General features: G+C 34.1%; 1 protein-coding gene and 1 non-coding gene across 5 annotated transcripts in view; both read right to left on the bottom strand.

The window, feature by feature from the left end:
• Positions 1–27,674, bottom strand: part of LOC118194177 (transcriptional corepressor CBFA2T3-like) — a 248,354-nt gene that overhangs the window by 162,444 nt on the left and 58,236 nt on the right. The gene's annotated exons all lie outside the window — the stretch shown is intronic.
• Positions 9,256–9,328, bottom strand: TRNAT-CGU (transfer RNA threonine (anticodon CGU)). The gene has a single exon. It is a non-coding gene; the product is annotated as a tRNA-Thr (tRNA).

Below are 27,674 nucleotides of genomic sequence, written 5' to 3'. Positions count from 1 at the left end.
CGTAGCCAAGATGCACTACCAATATATTTAAAAATAAAATGTTTGCTACAAGTTAATATTCAATAACCGAGACACTAACTTACAAACAGTCTTAACGATTTGCAAATTGATTGGGATGCCCCATGAATTTCGGCTGTGATTTCATATAACAGGATAATGTTTCATAAAAATTAATGATGGTTAGGAAAACCACTTATAATATCAATGAATTTTTGCCGCACATACCTCCAACTTTTTTCGTTTCTCATTTTTGTTCCTATAAAAAATGGGTTACACGCCGGCAAAATCATGTGAATATATTTTCCCCCCTCACCTCTTTTTTTTTTTTTTTCCCCTTCAAAGTGAAGAGAGTCTGAAACTAACTTGATAACAGTCAGGATGTAGAAAATTATTATCTGTTGCGCGCTTGCTAATCAGGAGGGGGACATCTTATTTGGAAATGTTTGGTTGGTCTGCTTTTTGGCACACAACCTAAAAGGTTATTTGCGCCAAACATATGTCAAATTTTCCCAAACACATGGAAATGTTTGGACCCTTCATCTCAAGACAAAGGGTATGTTTACTTTTTATAAAAAAGCAATTAAAGATTTGGTTGTTTGGAATGCTCGGGCTGTCGCGTTTGCGACTTTTGCTACTCTGACTTCTGCCTCTGATTGTTATTAGAACTGTAATATGCCCCTTACCTATTCACTATCGTTGCCCAGACGGTATAGTGGTTATGGGGGGCCTACTGCGGTACCGAAGGGCACGGGTTCGAATCCCGGAGAAGACACGGATGTTTGTAAATGTATAGTGTCTGTGCGGCATGGAAGCAATCTAATATACGGTGAGCCTAAGGTCCTCTTGCGTGATTTGATAGAAGGAAAAAGGGTACCCCAGACCACCCCGCGGGATGCTCTTCCTCAAAATTGGGGGGGGGGAGATAAAAGTCCACCCTCTCTCCGGAGCAGGCTCTGGCAACCATTCTTACACGTAATATGGACATGACAAGAACTATCCATCATGGTTGCCAGCGGATTCTTGGTGTCCTGCGCGTCACAAAATACTTCATTTTCTTTTGAATTTTCCCTTTTTTCTGAAGCTTGGTTGTTACGCACATTACATACCTAAGAATGTTGAATTTCATTCCACGCTTCTGTACATCTTGAGCCCCAATTGAGGCAAACCGCTATGTTGTTGTTGTTGTTACTTATGCTCACTTGTCTGACGTAATCAGCCCAAGCCCACGAAATTCCTCGGGGCAAGGAGCGCAAGATTACGCCTGTCGTTGGCAACAGCCTTGAACACCTAGCAGGTGACAGTGCCATTTAGCTCAGTTCCGCCTTCCAATTTTGATGGAGAGCACCCCGGGGTACGAATCCGAGAGTCTCCCACCCCTCTCCCCTTCCACCATAGCACAGAGGACTTTCGGCTCGGCGCATATTTAGAGTGCCGCCATTTTGCGTCGGAACCCTATAAACGGCGTTATCACTTTTAAAATTAACCAATATTACCAAATACTATCCCCCGTATTATATTTGAAGAATTTAATGAAGAATTTGCATAAATGTACAGAGGCTGTTCACACATCTTTTAGACGATGTATATTGTATTCACAAAACTAAATTACATAACATTCTTGTGTTCTAAATGTTCTATTCGACATCCCTTATTCTGAACTATCTTTCGACACCGCAATTTCCAGGATAATAATGCCTTTTGAAGTGGCAGAGGAGATATTCTATCCCATTCCTCCCGAACAGCTTTCCAGAGTACTGTTAGGGTTTTCGAACAACGTTTGGATAATGCAGTTTTTAAAAGTCCGAAAGCACAAAAATCCATAGGTGGAACATCGGGATATTTAGTAGGGATATCAGTGAAGGGTATGGCCTCGATACCAGTTTTTTGTTCCATTTCTTTTAGGAAATTTACAGTGGATTTTGATGTGTTACTGCTAGCTATGTCCTGATGGAATCTCACAGATGGATGGCACTGTGGGTAAAGCGATGGTATTTCATTCAGAAAAATGGGCGGTAAAATATGTTCCTGATAGTATTTGGAGTTAATCTTGACATTTTTTTGCACTCTCTTTGTTTTTAACTTGTCATTATAAGAAAAACCAGCAACAATCATGAATCCCTTAGAAAAACTTTCTTTCGATTCTTTGAACCATGTACTTAATTTTTTTTCTCCCCTTTTGTGATAATAAATGGCTCTTTTTTTTGTTACAATCATTTAAATACACGCATGCTTCATCTATTGTGACAATTGTTTTTCATTTTTCTTTGGATATGTGTTTCTCATATAGAATTCTGCAGCGTGTCCTGCGTTGAGCGATATGCTTTGGAAGAAGACGATGCGTATTGCGTTTTTTCGCTTTCTTAAGATTTAAATCAACGTTTATCATTTTGTTTACAGTAGACACATAGCATTTTAATGATTTTGCAACTGTCCTTTGACTAGGGGGATTTTCTTTTAACATTAAACAACGTACCTTTGCAATAGTCCAAGATGTCCGTTTCTTCCTTGGATATTTGTTTGAAATTTTTTTCCCACTTGAGGGTCCAATTTGACGTTTTTTACTTCCTTGTACGAAGTAAAAAGGAAGTATTGTAATACTTCCTTTTACGTAAGATATTACGTTAGATATCTGTACGTAAGGACAGAATAAAATACTCTTTTCTGCAAAAAATTTTAAAACTGCTTTAAAATTAATTCTGAAGAGAATTTTTCGTGGCGTCTGTACGAACGTATGTACGTACGTATCTCGCATAACTCAAAAACGAGTAGCCTCAGAATGTTGAAATTTTGTATATAGGACTGCTATAACATGTATATTTGCACCTCGTATTTTGAATGCAATCGGCCACACCAAAAGTATATAAATATATTTTTATATATATCCACTCTCTTACCCGGCTCAGTGATCTCAGTTTCTTTACTCTTATATGTTTGTAAATTGTACATTTTTTGCTTTAAAAATGATTGAATTATGTTGTTTTTATCTTCCGGTTAAGGATTTTATGCCTTAGTAAACTGTGTGCAATAATTTTAGAATTATCAGCAATTTTAAAGTTATTTAATTGCCGCTAAGCCTGTTTTTAATGGCGGCCATTGATGTTTACATTTGAAACAGGAGAGTAGTGGATTTGTTGCCAATCTAGAGAAACTTAGCTTCGCAACAACAAAGGTAACGCCTTCATTTATTATTGCCGATTAAATCATGCTAAATTCTTTCTGGAATTTTTTCGAGGAAATAAGCGTTTGAGATTTACTTCGTAATTTTTAATATAGATATTTTGAGTTTTTATGCATTTTTGCCTTCTCGCGAAGTGAGAACTGAATTAATTAAATGAGAAATACTCAGTCGTCTGTGAAAAACCGTTTCTTTTTTGCTTTGTTTGCTTAATATCTTTTATACATAGTTCTAGCTTTATTGTAGTATTTGAATAGAACATGTGGCAAGGATTAGATAATTCTTTAAATGATATACATTTTGTGCATTCTGAGTTATAATATGAATGAAATATAATACTGTTAAGTAAACCTAGCGCCAGAGTGTCGCTATGGTAAACAAAGTGAATTTTAAAGAATGCATTTATTCTATTGTGGTTTATGCACTGTCGGCGAAGTAGGTTTAATTCAATCTAATAAGTTTAAATAAAATGCAAGAAAAAATGCGTATAATTTAATATTCCGTACAAGGAAGTCATGTGGTGACCACATGAGATTTTTTCCTTTCTTGTTGATGATATTACCTATCGACGCTTTGGATATCACAAACCATGACTCTCACACTGTTTTTGGATAACGGAGTATGCATATTTCTGTTCGGAAAGAGCGTAAATGTAGCCTTCGAACCACTGCTTTGTTAAATTAGCCATTTTGAGTGAAAACAAAACTTTCAAGCCACAGACGATAATTTTGACTTTTAAAAACATAGTACAATTGCAATTACTTCTTTTGCAGCAAACGATATTTTATTACCGCTTACCAAAATCGTCTAAAAAATGGGCGAACAGCCTCTGTACTATGTTTCTCGCATTGTGATAAAAAACAACGGTACCTAGAGACATCCAATTTTTGAACGTAATCCTCCTGCGAATATGGGCATCTAAAAGCCCCAATTTGAAATTGTTTTATTATCCATTTCATATTTTGTAAAACTTTAACGAATTTTTGATTAACAAACTCAGCGATTTAAAACCGAAAAATGGCAACATTCTACGGGGGTTGCGAACCTTTTTATCTCCAGCGTGCGACACTGTGTATCGGAAATTCTAAAGATAGGCTCATTTTAAAATTATTTTGAGACATTGCCACTGAACTGAATTTTATGGTTTAAGCGCAAAGAACATAAGTAAAGGTAACGCACAAACGTTATAAAATGAAGGTTATAAATAAAGGTAACACAAAAAACTTTAAAAGAACGCCCCTTTGGACGTAATTTAAAATCTGAAACCTTTCACATATTTTTTGTTTTAATTGTTTCAAAACTGAAGCAGTGTTGGTGTGCAGAGTAAGGCAATCAAGATTGCAATCTAATGACAATGAGGCAAATGTTTAAATGTCAAATGGTTGGTTGTTATTTTATATTATCAGAGAACTATTAAACCGCGCAAAATTGCTAAGAGGGGCACTGAATGTTCTTCCAATATATATTTACTAGAAAACTTGAATTTGATAATGAATGTATCCAGAAACGTGTAATAAGTCAAAAGATTGAAATCTGACGGCTAAATGTAAGTTTAAAATTATACATGTTAAAATACATGTAGGTCAGGTTAAGTAGTTTAAATAGGGTAAGGTATGCGAAAGCTATATTTCTAAGAGGAAAGACGTGGCCTTCGTGGAGGACTTTCGAAGGAAAACTGATCTTTCCGAGTACGCATTAAAAATAACGTGTACAATTTTCATTCAGTTTCTGTTTATACATATTTCTTATGCATAAATTCATACAGATGTTAAATTACTGTAAATTACTTTAGTCGAAAAATGTACTGAATGCACAGAAAATAAAGATTTTGACATACCGAAGATTAAAAATGCTAAATACAGGTATAAGAGTATCGATGCACATCCTTGTAAAAAATCTGCATTTGCCTTTAGTCAGATGCGTAAATATTTATTAAATTATTTACAAATGTATTTGAAATGAAGGATTTATTCATTCAGAAACTTGTCTAAATTTAGTTATTAAATATATCTAAAATCATAATGATCATAGATATTTTCTAAATGTACAATGAACTTAACATTAAATTGTAAACGTAAATTGAAATTCTGTTGTCAAAAATATATTTATAAAACTATTTGAGAAAGAAATATTCGTATTGGAAAACAATCTCTTAAAAAGTGTTATAATACACAGTATACGAGATGCGTAATTAAGGAAGCAGTATAGTAGAAATTTTAAAATGTGTATTACTGAAATCAAGGGCAAACAAAATGATGAATATTAAGATAATTATTCCCTGCCATTTTATAATAATTCAGTTACAAGTTTTAAATAATATTAACAAACACCTATTTTTACATTTTCACCTCTTTCAGAAATACTTATAGAAAGCTAAGTACATGGAAATATAAAATCAGTAGCAATATTTATTGTACATAATTAAAATAAAAGGAGCTCTAACTTTAAATGAACCGAACAGAGCATTAGTTATAGAGTGACTAAATTTTTGATTTAAATGACGCCCCAGAAGCTAAAAATCATCTCATATTTGAGTCTCAAAGAAGCTCTGTTGATAGAAAAGGAGTAATGCGGGAGTTTAAAATTAACAATATAATAAAGTTCGGTGTAATTTTTATACTCTTTATCCGAATCAAAGGGAAGTAGTTTAAAATACCAAATTTTGGACTCCTAGTCACCAGTTATTCCAACAACAACAACAACAACAAAAAAAAAAAAAAAAAAAAAAAAAAAAAAAAAAAAAAAAAAAAAGGCCGGTGTGTACACCACATGATTTCCTTGTACGGAATATTAAATTATACGCATTTTTTCTTGCATTTCATTCAAACTTATTGGATTGAATTAAATCTACTTCGCCGACAGCGCATAAACCACAAGAGAATAAATGCATTCTTTAAAATTCCCTCTAGTATTTGTTTACCATAGCGACACTCTGGCGCTAGATTCACTTAACAGTATTAATAATAATATGACAGTTAACTTATATAATAATTATATAACGGAAACTAAGTTAACTGTTATATAATCCAAGTTAACTGTTATATAATCCAATAATTATATAACAGTTTACTTACATATTTCGTTCACATTATAACTCATAATGCACAAAATTTATATCATTTAAAGAATAGAATTATCTAATCATTGCCACATGTTCTATTCAAATACTATCATAAAGCTAGAAGGCTGTATAAAAGAAATTAAGCAAACAAAACAAAAAAGAAACAGTTTTTCACAGACGATTGAGTATTTCTCATTTAATTAATTCAGTTCTCCCTTCGCGAGAAGGCAAAAATGCATAAAAACTCAAAGTATCTATATTAAAAATTACGAAGTAAATCTGAAACACCTATTTCCTCGAAAAAATTTCAGAAAGAATTAAGCATGATTTAATTGGCAATAATAAGTTAATGCGTTATCTTTGTTGTTGCGAAGCTAAGTTTCTCTAGACTGGCAACAAATCCACTAGTCTCTGTTTCAAATGTAAACATTAATGGCCGCCATATAAAAAAGGCTTAGCGGCACTTAGACAACTTTAAAATTGTTGATAATTCTCAAAATATTGCGTACAGATTTACTAAAGGCATAAAAACCTTAACCGAAAGATAAGAACAACATAATACAATCATTTTTAAAGCAAAAAATGTACAATTTACAAACATATAAGAGTAAAGAAACTTAGATTACTGAGCCGGGTAACAGAGTGGTATACGTTTGGTGCGGCCGATTGCAACCAAATTACGAGGTGCACATCTACATGTTATAGCAGTCCTATATACAAAATTTCAACGTTCTGAGGCTACTCGTTTTTGAGTTATGCGGGATACGTACGGACGTTCGTACAGACGCCACGAAAAATTCTCTTCAGAACTCATTTTAAAGCAGTTTTATATTTTTTTTTTGGGGGGGGGAAGGAAAAGGGTATTTTATTTTGTCCTTACCTACAGATAGCAAGCCAAAACATCGTTAAATTGCATTCGATAGCGGTCAAAATGGATATTTTCGTTGAAATATGCTACCTGAAACTTTTCGCGATTACAATACGTCCTTTTTACTTCGTACAAGGAAGTAAAAACAGTTATTCCAATCAAGAAACATAAGCCAGTAGTTGATGCAACAATTCGTCTTCAAGAAAATAAGCATCAGCCATCGAAGACAACATCACGATGATGTACACTCTGCAGCACAAGGAAAATGCCTGTAAGAACTATATGGGAATGCAGCCCATGCAAAATTGCACTCTGCTTGAAAAAGAAATACTGTTTCCCTGAGTACCATAGAGACTGATTTATAGGGATGTGTTCTGTGGGCGATGTTCTACGACACTAACCACCAGAAGTAGTCATTTTTTTCACGCGTCTTGGACAAAGTATGCGTAATTGCAACAAATAATTTCATTGTAACATCCCTGATATAGTAAATAAAACGGGAGTTTTTCTGAAAATTTAATTGCTTTTTCCTGCCCCCTCAAAGAGTTAAGGATATAGCCCTACTGTGCTTTGTCGTAATCTCAATAAACCAAACCGTTCAGAATGAAATGTTTTCTAAAAATGCAGTCTTTCACATACTCAGGACTCTGGAACATTGTAGGAAAAGAAAATGTATACTTGAACATTTATACTTGAATTTAGGACGTAATTACAGCACGTTCACCTCCGAACATGTCTAAAACCTATTTGTCTTAATATAAGTCACTGAATGGGTTACAGCCGAAAACATCGCGGACGATAATGTCGCGGAGAAAACAACGCAAGGCGAAAACGTCGTGCTACAAAACATAGTGGGAGAAAACATCGCAAAGAGAAAACATCGCAGTTCTAAAACATCGTGGTACAAAACATCGTCGTCGAAAATAAAGCGGTTCAAAAACTTCGCAATTTAAAAACATCGTCGTCGAAATTATCGTGGTAAAAAATAAAGTATCTACAAATCATCGCTTGACGATAACATCGCGGACATGCTTGTTTCATACATGCTTTTCGCGAACATGCGTTAATAACTGTAAATGGATATTCCCATAATGATTTGTGAGCGCAAAATGGAAAGAAGGATAATTTTTACTTTCACATTTTTTTATTAACTAATAAATTTTTTCTGAAAAAGTAAGAAGGAAACTTAAGCATAGCAAATTAATGCAACTTATAGCAATTAATAGAATTTTAAACCGACATAGTTAACTAACAAAGGCCATTAATAAATAATTTTTATAAAGTTTTTACTGGTAATTTTTCGTGAAAAGTATAATCTATAAGTTGCATTTAATTTTCTATGCTTAAGTTTCCTTCTTACCTTTTCAGAAAAAAATTATTAGTTAATAAAAAATGTGAAAGTAAAAATTATCCTTCTTTACATTTTGCGCTCACAAATCTTTATGGGAATATTCATTTACAGTTATTAAAGCATGTATGGAAAAAGCATGTCTGCGATGCTATCGTCATGAGATGATTTGTGGATACTTTATTTTTTACCACGATATTTTCGACGACGATGTTTTTAAACTGCGAACTTTTTGAACCGCTTTATTTTCGACGACGATGTTTTGTACCACGATGTTTTAGGACTGCGATGTTTTCTCTTTGCGATGATTTCTCCCATGATGTTTTGTAGCACGATGTTTTCGCCTTGCGTTGTTTTCTCCGCGACGTTTTCGTCCGCGATGTTTTTGCCGCGATGTTATCGGCGGACACCTACAGAATGTGGTGGTGAAGAAGAGGAGTGTGCCACTGCTTCAAGGCAGTGTATGGGAAAACAATTTCGAGGCCTCTCCACTCTTTTCTACTTCCATGCGTTTGTAGGAGGAACTAGAAAACGAAGGCTAATATGGGAAGGATGGTGAACAATTATTTCCGTTTCGGGCCTTAATACGAGAATAGAATCGGCGAGACCCTATTCTGTTCCCACTTGAAATCGCACCGGTTTCCCGTAAGAAGTTCTTTACGAAAATGTTCTTCCTCTTAGCTCTTTAACGTAGATTACTTTATCGAAAACGTAACCTTGTCTTAGTAACCTCGTATTAGTATACAAATTAACCTGAGACATTAGGTATTTTTTTTAAAGCAGGAGAGATGAAAAATGAGCAATGCCCTCGCCGGGACTCGAACCACGGACCTCTCGAATACGCGTCGAGCGTGCTGACCGCTACACCACGAAGGCATGCTAAGAAAGCGAGAGAAATACCTTATATACTCCCCCTTTTAAAGGGCGACTGGGGTTTTAGGGAATTCAATCGTCAAATCCTGGTGGTGAAGAATCATTATTCACCACCTTTCAGCTCGGGCGCAACTGTAAAGACATTAGGCATTTTTTGAAAGCAGAAGAGCTGAAAAATGAGCAATGCCCTCGGCGAGGACTCGAAACACGGACTTCCCTAATACGTGTTAAGCGTGCTGACCGCTACACTACGAAGGCATGCTACGAAGGCGGGAGAAAACCTTATAACCTAACCTAACAATTTCAATAATTATGCATATGCTCATTATTTGTTCCAATCGCAAATGAGGATAATTTTCTTCTGCACTCACAGATTGTGTCCTAAAAATCTAAGATGTTCCAAATGGTCAAAGGATGTTGAACACAGAATGGTACTTTAAGGCCATTTTTAGCATTCGGGTAAAAAGCATTCGGGCTTTTAATCCCGAATTTCGGTATTAAATAGCATTCGGGATTAAAAACTAAAAATATTCTTTATTGTTTTTTTTAAAGAGAAGTCGTTATAATATTCATTGGCAAGAAACCCGTTTCCTAAGAATAAGATAAAAAATGGAAGTATTTTGCATTTACTTCAACTTAAGTCTCAAAAACCATCTTCAAATAATTATTATTACCGTTAACATTTTTTAAGACTCTAAAAAAGAAACCGCCATAAAAAAGACACTGAAACTTAAAACTTTTTTTTCTCCCTGAACCGAAACTTTGAATGAATTTACTTGCGAACCATAAACTGCATCTGCTGTTGCCATCCGCTATTAATTAATACCCGACCCAAAATCTGGTGCTCCGATAAGGAAACTTGTGGTTGTCATTTAGCGGGGATCGTTATACATTCCTCCCCTTCTAGAAGACTACTCACCTTTGGGTATTTGTTATTTACTCAGTACTTTTAATGTGGGTCCAAAGTTTAATGAAGCTCAATTTCGCAGTTGATAACGAGTTTACAACGGCATAAAAAGGTTACTTTTTATGGGATGCTATTTTTTCCCGTTACTTTTCCACCCCTCCGTGTTAGTGATGTTTCCCTCGATGATTTTGATGATACTCTTTTTATTTTCAACTTATTTTTTTTTAAAGACATCTGTTCACGACGAGGTAAAAGTTAACATATTTGTTTATTTTTTGCACTCAGCATCACCTGCGATTAGTTGTTGGGAAAATTTTTTTTTTCCATCATTATTCAGGCATTTCTTTACGGTTTGTTTGTTGATCTGACATCGAGCATTTGTCAAGTCTGACGAAGCGCTGAAGAAGACATTAAAGTTCCATGAAGTTTCGCCAAGAATAATCCTTCCGAGAGAAAAACTGGGGGGGGGGGGGAGGAAGTGCGTAACAGCTAAATTAGAGAGAAAGACTGGTTAAGAATTTTTAATAGTTCTTTTCTAAAACTGAAGGTAATTGCTTGTCTTTCAACATCCACAGCAAGTTACAGTTCTTCTGAATCTTTTCGGTTTAATGTTTCAGCATTCTTGAAAAGCATGTAAACCCCAAATAATTTTTGTTGTTGCTTACGTAACGATTATTAAATCAATATAATAATATTATTATAATTTATACTACGAAATCCATAATTCACAATTAGCCGCCCAGACGGTATAGTGCTCAGCGGCGCCGACTGCTATACCGAAGGTCCCAGGGTTCGAATCCCGGAGAAGGCATGGACGTAAATTGTCTGTCCCCTCATATGAGGTAACGGTGGTTACCACCTATTAGGTGCCTCCAGAATAAAATAGCCGTCACTTCCGGCCTTAGGAATGGCCAATTATAGAAAAACAAATGCTCGCCGTAAAAGAAAAAAAAAAAAAAAAAAAAAAAAAAAAAAAAATTACAGTTAAAGTTGAACCGTTTCTCCCGCTAATCGCTTGTTAGCTGCACCTACGTCAGTTTAAGTGAAGATCCTTTATCTGCTTTTATTTTGTAAATTATTCAAATAAATCGAAAACTAACGCTCATGCAGGTAACGTAGTTTACAATATGTTTAAAGTCTGTACGTAACTATATAAGATAAATAACGGAATCACTTAGCCGACGAAAGTTACCAAGCCGACAGCATGTTTGACCAACAATATGTTTAGCAGACAGCATGCTTAGCTCAGAATGCGTACAAGTAGACAAATATTTTTTAGTTTTTTGTTGACCTATTTTAATAACCAGAGTTTAGGAGTTTTAATAAAATTTGTCCGTATTTAACCGATTAAAGGCTGTTTCCAGGATAAACAACGAGAAGATTTACGGAGAAGTACAGAGTTTCTAGCAAAAACGAATGGTTTGGTTTGTATGATTGTGCCAAAGCTTCAAGGGGAAGGGATGTCTTCGTTAAGGACTTTTTAAGGAAAACTGGCTCGTATACACGTTACACATGCGGAAAACCACGAAAACGCCCATGCAGCCAGCCCGTTTGCGGGATTCGAACTCCGGACCGAACTACCAGTGTTCAGCGACTTTACCGCTCGGCCGCTTGTGGTCGTAAAAACGAATGAATAATCTTCGGTGTAAATGAGTAATGAAACGCGAAGAGTTTAATGTCACTAACGAAAGAAGAAAAAGGTTCAAAGAAATTCAATTTACTAACTGAAGATTTTTTGGTTTTATGTGATTGCGACAAAGCCCCGATGGCTATTTGCCTAAGGCGAGGGATGCCTTCGGGGAGAACTTTCCAAAGGGAAGTGGCTGGTATACACGTTACACACGGAGAAAACCACGAAAACGCACATGCAGCGTTCGCGGAATTCGAACCTCGGACCGAACTACCAGTGTTCAGCGACTTCGCTCGGCCGCTGGTGGTCGTAAAAACGAATGAATAATCTTTGGTGGAAATGAGTAATGAAACGTGAAAAGTTTAATGTCACTAACGAAAGAAGAAAAAGTCAAAGGTTCAAAGAAATTCAGTTTACTAACTGAAGATTTTTGGTTTTGTGTGATTGCGACAAAGCCCCGAGGGCTATTTGCCTAAGACGAGGGATGCCTTCGTGGAGAACTTTCTAAGGGGAACTGGCTGGTTACACACGGAGAAAACCACGAAAACACACATGCAGCGTTCGCGGGATTCGAACCTCGGACCGAACTACCAGTGTTCAGCGACTTTACCGTTTGGCCTCTAAATCGCTCTGAAGAAGGCTTACGGATAATTTTTGCAGATCCCAAGTGAGAGTTCTGATTAGACGTTCAGTTAGAATTAGCTATCAAAAATTTATTTCTTCCTTTACGATTCGAATTTCCAGATGAGAAATTTTAACGCTCTCATAATTTGATCTATATATGCTAAATTACATTGACAAGCGGTATCTTTAAGAGCTGAACAAGGAATTTTACCGATTCGTACGAAAAGTATTTCAAACTTGAACCTAACGAATAATCCGAGCAATTTCGTTTGTGATAGAAAGATTAAATAATATTGTCGTAGTGAAAGTTATGATTATTTCCAATTAGAAAATTAATTTTACGACTACAAGAGATACTTCTTTTTTTGCTTATTAAATATTGTTATGCACTATACTTTTTTTTTTGTGTGTGGGTACTTTTGATGTATTTTTTAATATTGTTATTTGCGCAAGAGTTCGTAACAATGAAAATTCTACACGAAATTTATTTAAAAAAAAATGAATGAAATAAAATAAAATCCGCTTAGTAGTTTTTATAACTTTTTACAGAAAAGTACACGTACAGCTTTTCTCAGTATCACAAAGCACGATCAATACTTACCGCTTCAAATTACTGAGCGAACGCAAAGCAATGCCTCAAACGCGTAAGCTCCCGCAAGGAGTTGTGAATACTCTGAGCTGAACTGAAAACTAGTCTAGTCTATCAAATATGCCCTAGAATATCGCAGGGCGACGTGTCCGACTCGATTAAGTAATGCCACAAAAGCCAAAGTAAAGCTTCAGTTGTTACCTCTGGGAAAACAGAGAGAAGGGGGAAAAAATTACGTTCAAAAGGGCGTTTTTTTAACGCGCAAACAAGAAATTGCAGGTTTGAGCAATCTTAACCTAAAGGTATAATTACCTCCAAATTTTGCAAATGCGTGCGATTTTTATAATATAAATTTACGTTTATAAGTTTGTTTATAAGCTGTACACAGAAGAATTTTATGTATAGTTTAGAACCGTGATATTTAAACATTATTGCAGTACGACCTCATAAAAAAGCAAACCCCCCCCCCCCACAAAAAAAAGTAAAAACAATTTCACGCCACCAATCAAAACGTCGATACTTAGATATACATTAATTAAAATTTTTATCCACCATTAATTTTTGTAGCCCCAAACAGACTCGCGACCCATTTATTAAAATCCACTGGTTTAGAGGATTCAATGAGAGGCATTTTCTGAACTGCGAATTTAAGAAAATTTTCTGGCTGTTTAAATGGCAAAAGCTTAGAACTATTTTTAACCATAACTTGCGTTCTAGAGCGATTTTTTACATGAGGTTTGTTTTAATATGTTTGTAACGAATCGAATTTTAATACCAGAGTAAAAAAAAAAAAAAAAAATTACTTCCTTGTACGAATTAAAGGAAATATTGTGATCGCGAAAAATTTCGTGTATCGTATTTGAACAAAAATTTCCAGTTTGACGGCTCTCGAATCCATATCAACGATGCTTTTGCCTGACATCTTTATGTACGGACACAACAAGGGACCCTTCCTTTACGTACAGACGTCATGAAAAAACGATTAGCTTTAGAACGCAGAAATTTTGTATCTGGGACTACTATAACATGTGGCTGTGCACCTCCCCTTTTTCTTTGAAGTCGGCTGCACTAGTCGTACGTAAATATACATATATACACATATATATTCCCACCCCATTATCTCGCTCGGTGAGCTTAGTTTTCTTTATTCTTATACTAGCGACCCGCTCCGGCTTCGCACGGGTATAAAATATATAGCCTATGTCACTCACTGAAAAAATGATTAAAATCGATCCAGTAGTTTTGATTTATTCATTACTGCCCGTGGCCCGCACGCGTTAAATTTGGAGTAAAACAATTCCCCTTTCCCTATACCATGAAGATTTCCTGCTATCTTTGGAATATCTAAATTCATACACTACATTTTTACTTATTTACTTTTTACATTTTTACCTATTTATTTTATTTTTACAACAATTAATATATTACAGAATGTCTTTATATATAACGTTCACAGCTTTCTTGTCATTAGACAATACAAACATGTTTTTTTCTAGAGGTTACTCTTTTATTTACTATTATTACTATTATTATTTTATTTATTAAAATTTACTCAGTTCTATATGTATGATTACCTATTCACAAATTGCCATATTATTAGTATGTGCCGCAGCAAAAAATATCTAAATACTTACCATTTAGAAACAAAAGATAATCAACAATCATAAAAAACAAAAGATACCTATTCTATTCAGTTCTCTTTTTTTAACTGAAATACCTCAAACTACGATTTTAATTAAATTAAAAATACTTAAAAAATAATTTGCTATTCGTGCGACTAAAGACAAAAGATAATCAACAATCATCAACAACAAAAGATACGTATTCTATTAAGTTCTTTTTCTGAACTTACATACCTCACTTTAAATTACGATTTTTGAAAATAATTTCCCTAATATTAAATTGATTTAACTCTAAATTTTAACCAAGATCTTAATAGAAAATTCCAATCCATAAATTATGGTTTTATTTAATCTAATCTTATCTAACCTTATGCACTTATAATTACTATAAGTGCGATTTAAAAATTAACCTTAGAATAGAATATCATTTATATTTTAAAACTACTATCATACAATTATTTATCGCAACTTACTTATAATTACTGATACGTTGTCGCGCTGAAAAGCACGTTTTTATTAAGTATATTGTTATTTTCCTCGCTAGAGAGCTCCGATAATAAAAGCGTCCGATCGCTGCTAAATTCAAAGTGCTATAGGGAAAACCGCGGCCTCCGACGCGCTATTTATAGGCACGCTCCGTCGCAAACGCTACGTCCCGCAATTTTTAAATCTGTAGACCTTTTCAATGTGTACAATACTTAGTACATTAATTTGATAAATCTCGTAGGGTTCAGCCTGCTTTTTCAATGTAAGAGGAAAAAATGTAATTATTTACGACATCACCTTAAAAACCTTAAAAATAACAGTATTTCTCCACTATTTAATGGATGTTATTATACATATAAACCTTCCTCTTCAATCATTCTATCTATAAAAAAAAAAAACTGCATCAAAATCCGTTGCGTAGTTTTAAAGATTTAAGCCTACATAGGGATATAGGGACAGAGAAAGCGACTTTGTTTTATACTATGTAGTGATGCTGCTAAATTGTGCATTTTTTTCCTTTAACAAGTGATTGGATTATGTTGTTCTTATGCTTCGATTAAGGATTTTATCTGTATGCAATAGTTGTAGAATTATCAACATTTTAAAAGTTTAAGTGGTGTTAAACGTAACGAGGCCGCCATTTGTTTACATTTGAATCTCCTGGTAGAATAGTAAATACAAGTCAATTTGCGCCGCTACGTCGGTGTCTTTTTACCTAGTGGGACCCAATGTAAACTTTGTGCACCAAAAAAAATATGTCTTTCTGCTCGCTGATCGAATTGCTTGTTTTTGCGTAGAAACTCTAAATAGGAATTTTTTAACTGTTTTTTTTTTCCCCTAAATTTAACAAGGAGAGAGTGAGCACATGATAAGCTGTGTATCTAATAAATCACTGTTCATTGATATTTTTATGTATATATGTTTTTATAGCACTGTATTAAAATAATAAATTGAATTTTTAACAAACATGTAAATACGTAAAAAAGCAAATTTAAAGTTAAAATAATTATAGCAAACATATAAAAGATTTAATTTTCGAACTAATCTACAATATCATTTAAATTCAGATAGCATAAGTAAATCAAGTGCAAAACCAAACAATAAAAATAAATTCACCAATTTAGCAATTAAAATTAATTTATTTTTATTTTTTTTTTTTTTTTTTAATGCATAAGTGAATGACTGTTGATCAGGCAGGAGACAGACTTATAAAGGGGAAGTTGCCTCCTAACCTAACTCTTCAATCATTCAATTCGTGTTTCGTCATTCATCAAGGGTAAAAGTCAAAACCAAAAGTAAATACATAGTGAAGAATGTCCAAAAAGAAATACCAATAAAGTGGTACCCTGAGAAATTAGCAATTAAAAATTAAAGAGAAAATACCAGTAAAAAATTTAGTAATAAATTAATTTTTTTTAAAAAATTAAAATTTCAGAAATTTAATTTAGAAACCAATGCATTTTAGAAACCCTTGTCTACAGAAACCTCCCCGACTCGAATATGCATATCAATCAAAAAGGAACTAGACATAATTTATATAAACCAATAAGAAACTAAAAAGAACTAATTCATAATTTATAAATATATATATATTTATATATATATATATACTTAAAAATATAATTAAATATCTAGAAAATACTTAAATACTACATAAAAAATAGCATTCATAGTCATTGCATTTATATTATTTATATTGTTTATAGCATTCATATTCTATGTTGTTACTTTAGCAAACGAGTATTTTTTGGCTCATATGCATATTAATTTAGTGTACTATAAATAAGTGTATATTAAGTTATGCGATATGGTTAGCTGAATATGACAGACAAAGAAGTATAAAGAGTCGAAAAATTACCTGCGGGAAGTTTGCATTCATAGCACTCAGAAATAGAGCTTCTGGCGAAATCAGACGGTGTAACAAAATGGAAGAAAGCCTTTTGCGAAGCACAAAAACGAAAGCGGGTCGAATACTAATTGTTTACTAACCCCTTCCCATGCATTAACTCGTGATGAAGATTTTGTCCCAAACATAAACATCAAGAGCTAGGTTCGTGAAAATAAAGCTGGCCCAAACACAAACATCCCGAGCCAGGCTCGTGAACATTAACATCGTAATTTCACGGTCGTAATCGAACGTTAGTTCCTATCAGTGCACCACAAGAGTTGGTCACGATTCTTTATTATATAAATTATGTAATATTTATTAAAATGTATTAAAATATAATATATTTATAATATCTGCAAAAGGCAGAAGGATTAAAGTTTACTTCCACTAAGAATTAACGTTTACTTACTTTATAAAGTATTTCTCCCTCCTTCTTAGCGTGCCTTCGTGATGTAGTGGTCTGCATCCTTGGCGCGTATTCCAGGGGTTCGTGGTTCGATTCCCGGAGGCGTAATGGCAAACCGCACATTGAGTTCATCAATGTTAACGAATTCCGCTTACTGCGCATGCTCAAAGGTGTACCGTTGCCGTGGGAGGAAATACTGCAGACTAAGTGACATAAGCAACTCTACAACAAGCCTGTTAGTCGTGTTGGTTTTACTGTTTTACAATTGGAATACTACGGAAATTTGTTTGTGCTTATTGCATGTGCTTCTGTTTCATTTCGGTTTATTTTGTTCATAAACATTACATTTAATAGCTTGGAAATTGGGTCAGTTTGAATGCATAGCAGGACCACATACCTGAGCTGTTGGATTGATTATTCCAATAAAGCCCACTTATTTGATTTTAATTCAGTAATTTAAACTGGATTTATTCTTTAATTTTCTAAAGTAAATACGAATGGAACGCACGGTAAACACTCAGTTTCTTTTATTCTTCAGAAGTATAATTAATAAGCATAATATATCTTGTAACGATTTTCCTGCTTTGTAATCCTTCTTAAACCAAAATTTGCATAGTTTACAATCGATAGTTACACTTTAAGTAATGAAGCAATTTACAGCCTGACAAATTTTAAAACCTCGAAATGTTTACGCCCAGATAACACAATATCCACCGTATACCGTATTTATCTTCTTTGAAAACTGAGCCACAGTTGTAATCGCACCAACTTCTACCCTGGGCATGCGCAGTAAACGAAATTCGTTTAACATTGATCAACACAATGTGCGGTTTGCCATTACTCTTCCTGGAGAAGGCTTTGCTCATTTTTCAAGTCTTCTTCGAAATAACTTAATGTCTCTACAACTTGAAATGTTGCTTATTTAGGAAATATAATTTTGAAACTCTTATTTATTACAAAATATAATTAATATTCATAATATCTACGAAAGGCAGAAGGATTCAAGTTTACTTCTACGCCAGCACCATCACGCAAAAATGACTATAACGCAGGCATTTACATTTCGGCGCGTATAGTGACTGTTCTCAAGCATCAGTCTGGCTTGTTTATCCCGCGTTGAACCATAACACTTGGGCTCAAATTTCGTGGAGGCAAATGCCACGGGAAGAGGTTCAATAAAGAGTCCTCACTTTCTTCAGAATTCCTCAGAAACGATTGCCTCAACTTTAGCAGGATATCCGCCCATTATCACCATCTAAGAAACTTTGAGTAAAAGGTAACGAAATTATTGTATAATTTTTTGCAAGATGGAAGGCAAATTATTGTTAATGTACGAACGATAGAGCTTTACTGATACAAATTCTTCTATAATAATAAACTTCAATTTGAGAGTTCAGAATCAATGTTTCGATTCGACATTTGCTCCAATCAATTTTGCTTAGTAAGCTTGTAAAGACTATGTTTTCAAAGCAGAAATCTTTTACTTCCTGGCTAAACATGCTTAGGCACTTATATCGTGATAGCAATTTCTTACGCTTTCCCTCACTTAAAAGGGCGATTGGGGAAAGGCAACAGACTCAGTCGACAAAATTCAGGTTGTGACATGTTATTACAGATCGCACGTTCCAATAGAAGAAATACGCAAAATCAGTCAAGCTGTCACTAAATTCGTTTACAATTCGAAATATCGACTTCGACACTCACTCACTGCTCCCGTAGTGTGCGGAGTTAGTTGAAAGTCCTAACGACGTAACTATGGGAGCACGAGAGCACGCACAGGAAAATGCTATAAATCTTTGCAAGCGTTGTAAAGACACTAGGATATTTTTCGAAGCCAGAGAGATGAAAAATTAGCAACCGCCTTCGCCGGGGATCGAATCATAGACCTCTGGAATACCGGCCCAGCGTGCAGAACCACTACACCACGAAGGCACGCTAGGAAGGTGGAAGAAATACCTTATAGCGTCAGGACCATAAATAAATATAATATAATCAGGACCATAAATAAATTATATCAAGATTATGTAATCTCATCTAGAAATTAGGTGTATAAAATACCTCGCAGCACCAGATATAATTTTTTAATGCTTTAAATTCTTTGGGCTTTGCTAATATCTCAACGAAATCAAAAGAATATGTCAGATAATTATTAGAATATGAAGTTTTCACGTAGACAAAATTCATATAATCTCAAATAATAATAATAATAATAATAATAATAATAATAATAATAAAGAAATACAGAAATAATAAATTTATATTTTATCACAGGAAGTGGAAAAAATTCCCAAATCCTTAATGCAGTTGGTCAGCCATGTTACAACATTTCAAATTTCCAGACAGGCAGATATTTTGAATTGATGACAAAATAAGGGCGGAATTTGATAAAAAAAAAAAAAGAAAAATCGTTTCCATTGCAAAATTGTATATTTTCCCTGTGTTTTAAGTATTCTTTCTGTGACGAAATAATTTTCGTTTGCACTTCAAACTTGTATTAATTTTTAAGCTAATGATTTGTTAATGTTTTTCGAAATATCTAAATTTTGTTTGACAGTATAAACATTAATTACGTAACATAATAATTGGAAATTCGCTTGCTACACTTCTTCATATTTTCTGTTCCTAATTAAAACTCCAAAGGAATCAGAAATGTCAGTTTGTCTTTTAATTACAAATAATACGCTTATAATTAAAGCTTGCGTTCGTTTTGTAATCAAATAACACAGTTAGCGATGCCCATTCCGTGGAACTAAAAGGCATTTAAATTCCCATTATGTGTCAAATTTAAAAGCACAGAAGGAATATTTAACTTCTATAATTCAGCAATTAAAAGTGAAACCTGGCGTTCTTCAACTACCAACCATAACCTCTTTTACTGTTCTGTTCTGTCTCATTGCCTACTATTGGCTGACAGATGGACGATCTGTAAAAGCGGCGTGGATTGTGTCACTTTTGACATCCAACGCCATCTGGTGGGTGTAAATAGAGGACTCATTGTCTGACGTCAGAGGATTCTGGTTTGTGTCCCGATTAAAAAGAAGCCAGACCGGTGGTTAAAAATACAGCAAAACTGCATCGAAAGGTTAAACGTTTTGCAAGGAAACATATGCTAACTAAATTTACCTTATTTTATTAAAAAATTAAATAAAAAACTTGTGAACTGAAAACGTCATATAATAGTCTAATATTATATATCTAATATTATCTTCACATAATAGTCTAGAAGATTTTAAAATTTGAAATAAATTCATAAATTAAAAAAAGAAAAACTTGTAAAAAATATTTCTAGCAAAATCTGATTTGTTGTTCCAATAAATAGGAAAGTCTATAATACGAAATTTTGGATTATATTTCATTAGGTAGAATTGGGGAGGAGTAAAAAGTAGTTTTTTTCGGTTTATATCAACATAACGAACTGTCTGTCCATTTATTTCATTTTATTAAAAATTACACTTTATTCTTCAGTTAAATAGCATAATTCAATATTTAAAGAAAAATAAGAGTATCTAATTTATTTAAAATAAATACTTTGCAACGACTACCATATATTAATTTTCTTTTGTGTTAATTTTATATTTTAAACTTAAATTCATTTTGACCCGTATGTGTAGGTACACGCAATATTTAGGAGTCAGTAAACAATATTCGTTAGTTTACGAAATTACAAGTGAATAATGACTACTGTGCGTTGCAGGATCAATAAGAAGTAAAACAAAAATTTGCTTTTCGAATTTGTTATTTGCTCTTGCGCCTCGTCATCATCAATAGTGCAAGTGCATTTTTTGTAACATTACAAAAATTTTTAATTCTTCTGCAAATGAAACGCTGTTATAAAAATCGTTCTCTTCTACGGCTTGATGTAAATAAATATCCTGTCTAGGTATAATAGTAATATATGATATATAACACCTTAAAACACATAAAATTCCATTCAGCAGTAATATGACAAAATATTTAAAAACAGCATATCTTTAGAATTTTCGATACATAGTCTCGCGAGGTGGAGATAAAAGGTTTTTTTTTTTTTTTTTTTTTTTTTTCCGTATAGTGCTGCCGTTGCTCTCTTTGAAATCGTTGAGTTTGTTAATCACAAAATATGAAACAGATGATAAAACAAATTCAAAATCCGGGCTTTTAAGTGCCCATGTACGTTTGGAAGACTACGTTATTCAAAATTGGATGGCTGTAGGTACCGTTGTTTCTTCACATTGCGAGATAGTTTCTGTAAATAAAATACAGGGAGATAATATTTGGTGGTAACAGTTTGAAAAGTGAATCGATGCAAACTGCCATTTTGAAATTAATAGCCCTTCTGGGCTAAAAATATAACACGGTGACAATGAAAAAAATTTTGAAATTTTCGAACGGCAACACCCCTTTTTTTCTCTGAGGAAATTTATCAAAGCATCGAAAAACCATAAATGCCGTTGGAACGATACACGTATAATGAAAATTGCCGGTTTAAAACATTTGCAAAGAACAGAATTGTGAAGGAATGAGAACACAAGAGAAGAGAGTGGGAAATTTTTACTGAAATTAAATAAGTTTTCAACGCGTACAAACGTTTCAAGATGGAGTCAACTCACGGAATTTTGCAGTTTCGTGGCCACTGCAGTTCTCCAATGGATTTTCTGGTTCTGCGGTTATACGAAATATAAAGTATACACATCAAATCTACGAAATATGTCAGAATTGAAAGATGCCATAAAATATGAAGTTAAGGGCACGTTAATAATTTGTAATTCCAATATTTTTTTCTTTTATGAGGTATTTTTCCCGCTTTCTTGGCATGCCTTCGTGGTGTAATGGTCAGTGTATTCGGAGCGTATTCGAGAGGTCCGAGGTTCGAGTCCCGGCGAGGGGCACTGCACATTTTTCATGTGCAATGCCCTCGAAATAACTTAATGTCTCTACACCTTCTCTTCTCTTATATTGTTGTGGGTCTTCTTCACAACTGTTTTAGACGGGAATTTTCCTCACACGTGTATCGTTCCTTCGTCACTTATGTTTTTTTCAATGCTCTGATCAATTTGCGTAGGAAAAAAGTGGATGTTGCCGTTCGAAAATTTCAAATTTGTTCACGGTCTTGTTTTAAATATCACATTCTCGAGAGCATACCTTCAAATAACAGTATCTCAAATTTCGTTTCGATTGGTTGAGCGGATAGGCCAATTGAGGTTGCTATATCGGGGAAGTTCTTTTATGCCACCCCATATTTCAAATTACAAATATTGTTACGTTATTTTCTTCCTTCACGTTCGTACGGGGTTCGTGTGGATTTGGAGTGGATAACGACGACACTTGATGAAGTGATGAAACACACTTTATTTATCAATATTTATCAGGACAGCTCCAAAACACTTTTACAGTCGTCGAAGATCTACTATATACACGCTGGAACAATGAGCGACACAGCCTTCACACTGTCATGCAATAACGGTGGAGACAGCTTCACTACAAAGCACCAGAGTACAGCTTCCGACTCTGCTCGGTCGTTCTCGGAACTCTTCGTACTCTCCAGACTCTCCCCGCTACAACTCGCGATGCACTTGACAACACACAGAGCGCAGTTCCCGACTCTTCGGTTTTTCACAAGTGCACATCAGCGTAGCCACTGAGGGAGGGGTTTCGAAAATAGACCAATGAGCTGCTATTGCTCTTGTGACGCTAAATCTTCGGGCATGTGAGCGTATGTTGTTTACGTTTTAATTTGCATTTGTTTCGCAGTTATAAATATATGACGTAATAGTAAAAATCTTGTGCTTTCGTTTTCTGAGTTTAATTAATCTCTGACATTTCACTTTCGTGATTTTTATCACACATTAATGTTTGGATTGATGTTCACGGCATATTATGTGGATTAAGAGAATTGAAGTGTATATTATTTTAATTGAGCTGAGAATGACTGAAAGTGTTACAATGAATCTAGCGTTTTCTTATTTCAGTACTTGCATTATTTTGATTTTTAAAGTGTAATATTCAGAATACATATCTGATTATACCCATTGCTAATATTAAATATTACATGTGAATAGATTGAATATATTCGTTGTGAATACGATAAATTCACTCTGTTTTCTTGTGTAGACAGTACATTTAAGAGTGAGCAGTTATTAAATGGGAAATTTAACACACTAAATGTATAGGAATGCAAATTAGTAAAGTTTACTTTGAATAAAATTGTGCATTGGTTATTATTATAGAAAATTTTTTTCATATAGACTGCAATAAAAAGTGCTGACTTCTATTTACATATATAATTGGTGTAAATATTTTTCTCATAGGCATAGTTTTATGCAAAGATTGCATTTGGGCTCAAATGTTTATCACATATTTATTTCTTTCTTCATCTTATTTACCACTTATTAAGTAATATTTCACATCGATATTTTTGCGAAGTATCCGACATGTGTTTGTATTTATTTCAACCCGGTTGTGAAATCTTCATAATTGCCTATATTTCATCTAACTTCGCAATGAAAAGTTTCAGAAGCAATCTACGATGCTTTAATTATTTTGTACAGAAAATTGCGTGGCAGAATATTATCAAGCATCTTGCTTAAATCTTAAAACACGCGAAAGGTCATGTGACATGACAGAAATATTACTGGATGCTTATTGGTCCATCCTAGAAGCCACTCCCTCGGTGGCTACACAGATGTGCACTTGTGAAATATGCTTCCCGGAGCTTAACATACTCTCTCGACGATGCACTAACCGCGATACACTAAGAGACTCTTTCGATGCACTCGACGACCCACTCGGCGCTAGCCTTCGAGTCAATGACTGATTATCAGCTCGCTAGACGAGGCACACACTCGACACTAACTCGCACTCCCGAGGCACACAGTCGACTGCGGACCAGCAGGGTTTATATAGCTTTCGGCTTGTGTTCGAGCACATTCTGGGCTAAACCGGTAAGAATTCGTTCCAGAAGGTTCTCCATACGTCCATGCCACATCGCCAATTTCGTCGCTAAATGTAACCAAACGGGCGATTTCCCGCCAAATGTGGCAACCCTGCCTTCCTTGTTATTTTATGGCAACCCTAAAACTGCTTTGCGGGAAGCCATCTTACTGCGCCTGTACATTTCGTAACAATATTAATGTTTTTGATATTAAATGCAAAATGTTTTCTAAAAATGAGCTAATCTAACTTTTTCATCGCCGCTAACTATATCTGTAACTAAGAAATTATACAAATTCTTAAAAAATAAATAAATAATACAGTAAAACAAAAACACAATTTCCCACTACGCTTGTTAGTCCAAAGAGGCAATTTGCCCAGAAGGACTATTGATTTCGTTAGGGCATTTTGCATCGAATCATGATAAGTGTTGTTTCACTTTTCAAATTCTTGCCACTAAATATTATAGCCTTGTATTATATTTAAAGAAATTAAATAATAAAGAATCTGCATTTCTGGATGTTTCTCGCAATGGGATAAAACAACGGTACGTAGAGCCATTAAAATTTGAATAACGACCACCCGAATATAGGCATCTGGAAGCCTGAATTTGGATTTTGTTTTATTATCAGTTTCACATTTTGCAAAACTTTAACGAATTTTTGATTAACAAACTCAACGGTTCAAAAGCGAGCAATGGCAGCACTCTACGGGGGGGATAAAAAAACTTTTTTTTTTTTTTTTATCTATCTTCAGCTCGCGGAATTGTGTATCGGAAATTCTAAAGATACGCTCATTTTTTAAAATTATTTTGCGATATTGCTGTTGAACTAAATTTTATAGCTTGAGTATGTAGAACATGATATTTAATAAATAAAGGTAAGACACAAAACGTTAAAAAAAATCTGATGTGTACACCACATGACTTCCTTGTACGGAACATTAAATTATATGCATTTTTTTCTTGAATTTCGTTTCAATTGATTGGATTGAATTAAATCTACTTCGTCGACAGCGCATAAACCACAATATAATAAATGCACTCTTTAAAATTCACTATATTTGTTTACTATAACGACACTCTGAATGCACAAAATTTATATCATTTGAAGAATTATCTTATCGTTGCCACAAGTTCTCTTCAAATACTATAATAAAGCTAGAACGACGTATGAAAGAAATTAAGCAAACAAAACAGAAAAAGAAACAGTTTTTCATAGACGATTTAGTATTTCTCATTCAATTAACTCAGTTCTCACTTCGCGACAAGGCAAAAATACATAAAAACTCAAAATATCTATATTAAAAATTACGAAGTAAATCTCAAACGCTTATATCTTCGAAAAAATTCCAGAAAGAATTAAGCATGATTTAATTGGCAATAATAAATGATTGCGTTATCTTTGTTGTTGTGAAGTTAAGTTTCTCTAGATTGGCAACAAATCCACTAGTCTCCTGTTTCAAATGTAAACATCAATGACCGCCATTAAAAACAGGCTTAGCGGCAATTAAACAACTTTAAAATTGCTGATAATTCTAAAAATATTGCACACAGATTTACTAAAGGCATAAAATCCTTAACCGGAAGATAAAAACAACATAATTCAATCATTTTTAAAGCAAAAAATGTACAATTTACAAACATGTAAGAGTAAAGAAACTGAGATCACTGAGCCGGGTAACAGATATATATATATATTGTTATTACTGCTTTGCTTGATAAATTATATAAATATATTTATATACGTTTGGTGCGGCCGATTGCAACCAAAATACGAGGTGCACATCCACATGTTATAACAGTCCTATATACAAAATTTCAACATTTTGAGGCTACTCAAAATGTCTCAACGTTTTCGAGTTATGCGAGATACGTACGTACGCACGTACGTACATACGTTCGTACAGACGCCACGAAAAATTCTCTTCAGAATTCATTTTAAAGCAGTTTTATAATTTTTTTGGAGGAAACAAGTCTTTTATTCTGTCCTTACGTACAAATATCACGCAAAAACATCGTTAAATTGCATTCGATAGCGGTCAAAATGGATATTTTCGTTGAAATATGCTGGCTGAAACTTTTCGCGATTAAAATACTTTCTTTTTACTTCGTACAAGGAAGTAAAAACGCCCCTTTAAACGTAATTTAAAATCTGAAACCTTTCAGATTTTTTTAAAAATCTTAATTTCCTATTTAAAGACATGGTATTTAGAATATTTCATTGTTTAGTATTATTTAATAGACAACAATGCAAAATACTTACTTTTGGAATAGTAGGTGAATTTTTAACTTTGAAAGTTTGTGTGCTAATATTTTTTGAACCACTGTAAAAGGTTTACCAGAAATATTTTAAAGGTATAACTTTTAATTCTCATGCTTATAACTGCGGAAAAACTCAGCTTTTTCGTTAACCGCTTTTGCACAATTTAGTTAACTGGTAAATATTTACATATCTTTTAGCAAAAACGTCCTGCCAAACATTTGATTTTCTGTACTTCCCGTCCTCGCTACGGATATATATTTTACGAAGTTTAAAAGTACGTAAAGCAGGCGGGAAAAAAAAACATACGAAAGAAATTTGACGTCCTGAGAATAAAATGCATCAGTTATACTTTTTTCAATCCAGTTGGCAACCAACGTGAAGGCAAAAAAATTCATAACTTTGTCATTTGATTGACATCGCAAGATGTTCGCCGTCCACGCGCGTTCTTTCATAACAGCTGTTGGAGAGCTGTCATCGGAAATTTTTTTTTCTGCTTTTATTCACGTGGGATTTTTTACGTATACACAGACAAAGCGGTAGACACATTCAGAGTGTTTCCGTTCTTTTTCCCACCCAACTGTCACAGAAGTGCGGGGAAGTTAGTGGTTAGATTCTTTCCGCGCGATTAGCAGGCTGTTAAAAAATGCTAAAATAAATGAACATGCAAAAATGTGTATTGCACTGAAACCCGACGAAGTCGTTCCCGATCATACTGCTTATTAAAATCGTTTTATGCGGTAAAAAAAAAAAAAAAAAAAAGTAGAATGTTTTATAGAAACTGAAAAATATTTATATACCTTTTACAAAAAAAGTCCTGCCAAACACTTGATTTTCTGTACTTCCCAACATTTAAATACATCCTCGCTACGGCTATATATTTTACGAAGTTTAAAAGTACGTAAAACAGGTGGGAAAAAAACATACGAAAGAAATTTGACGTCCTGAGAATAAAATGCAGCAGTTATACTTTTTTCAATCCAATTGGCAACCAACCTGGGATAAAACGTTTGTGATAAACGTACCTTGC

The sequence above is a fragment of the Stegodyphus dumicola genome, chromosome 7, assembly GCF_044657685.1.
Source record: "Stegodyphus dumicola isolate Sdum_Otavi_A_Nest chromosome 7, ASM4465768v1".
NCBI classification, from domain to species: Eukaryota; Metazoa; Arthropoda; class Arachnida; order Araneae; family Eresidae; genus Stegodyphus; species Stegodyphus dumicola.
The sequence above is the reverse complement of the archived record's forward strand: the minus strand, read 5'-3'. Positions and strand labels throughout refer to the sequence as shown.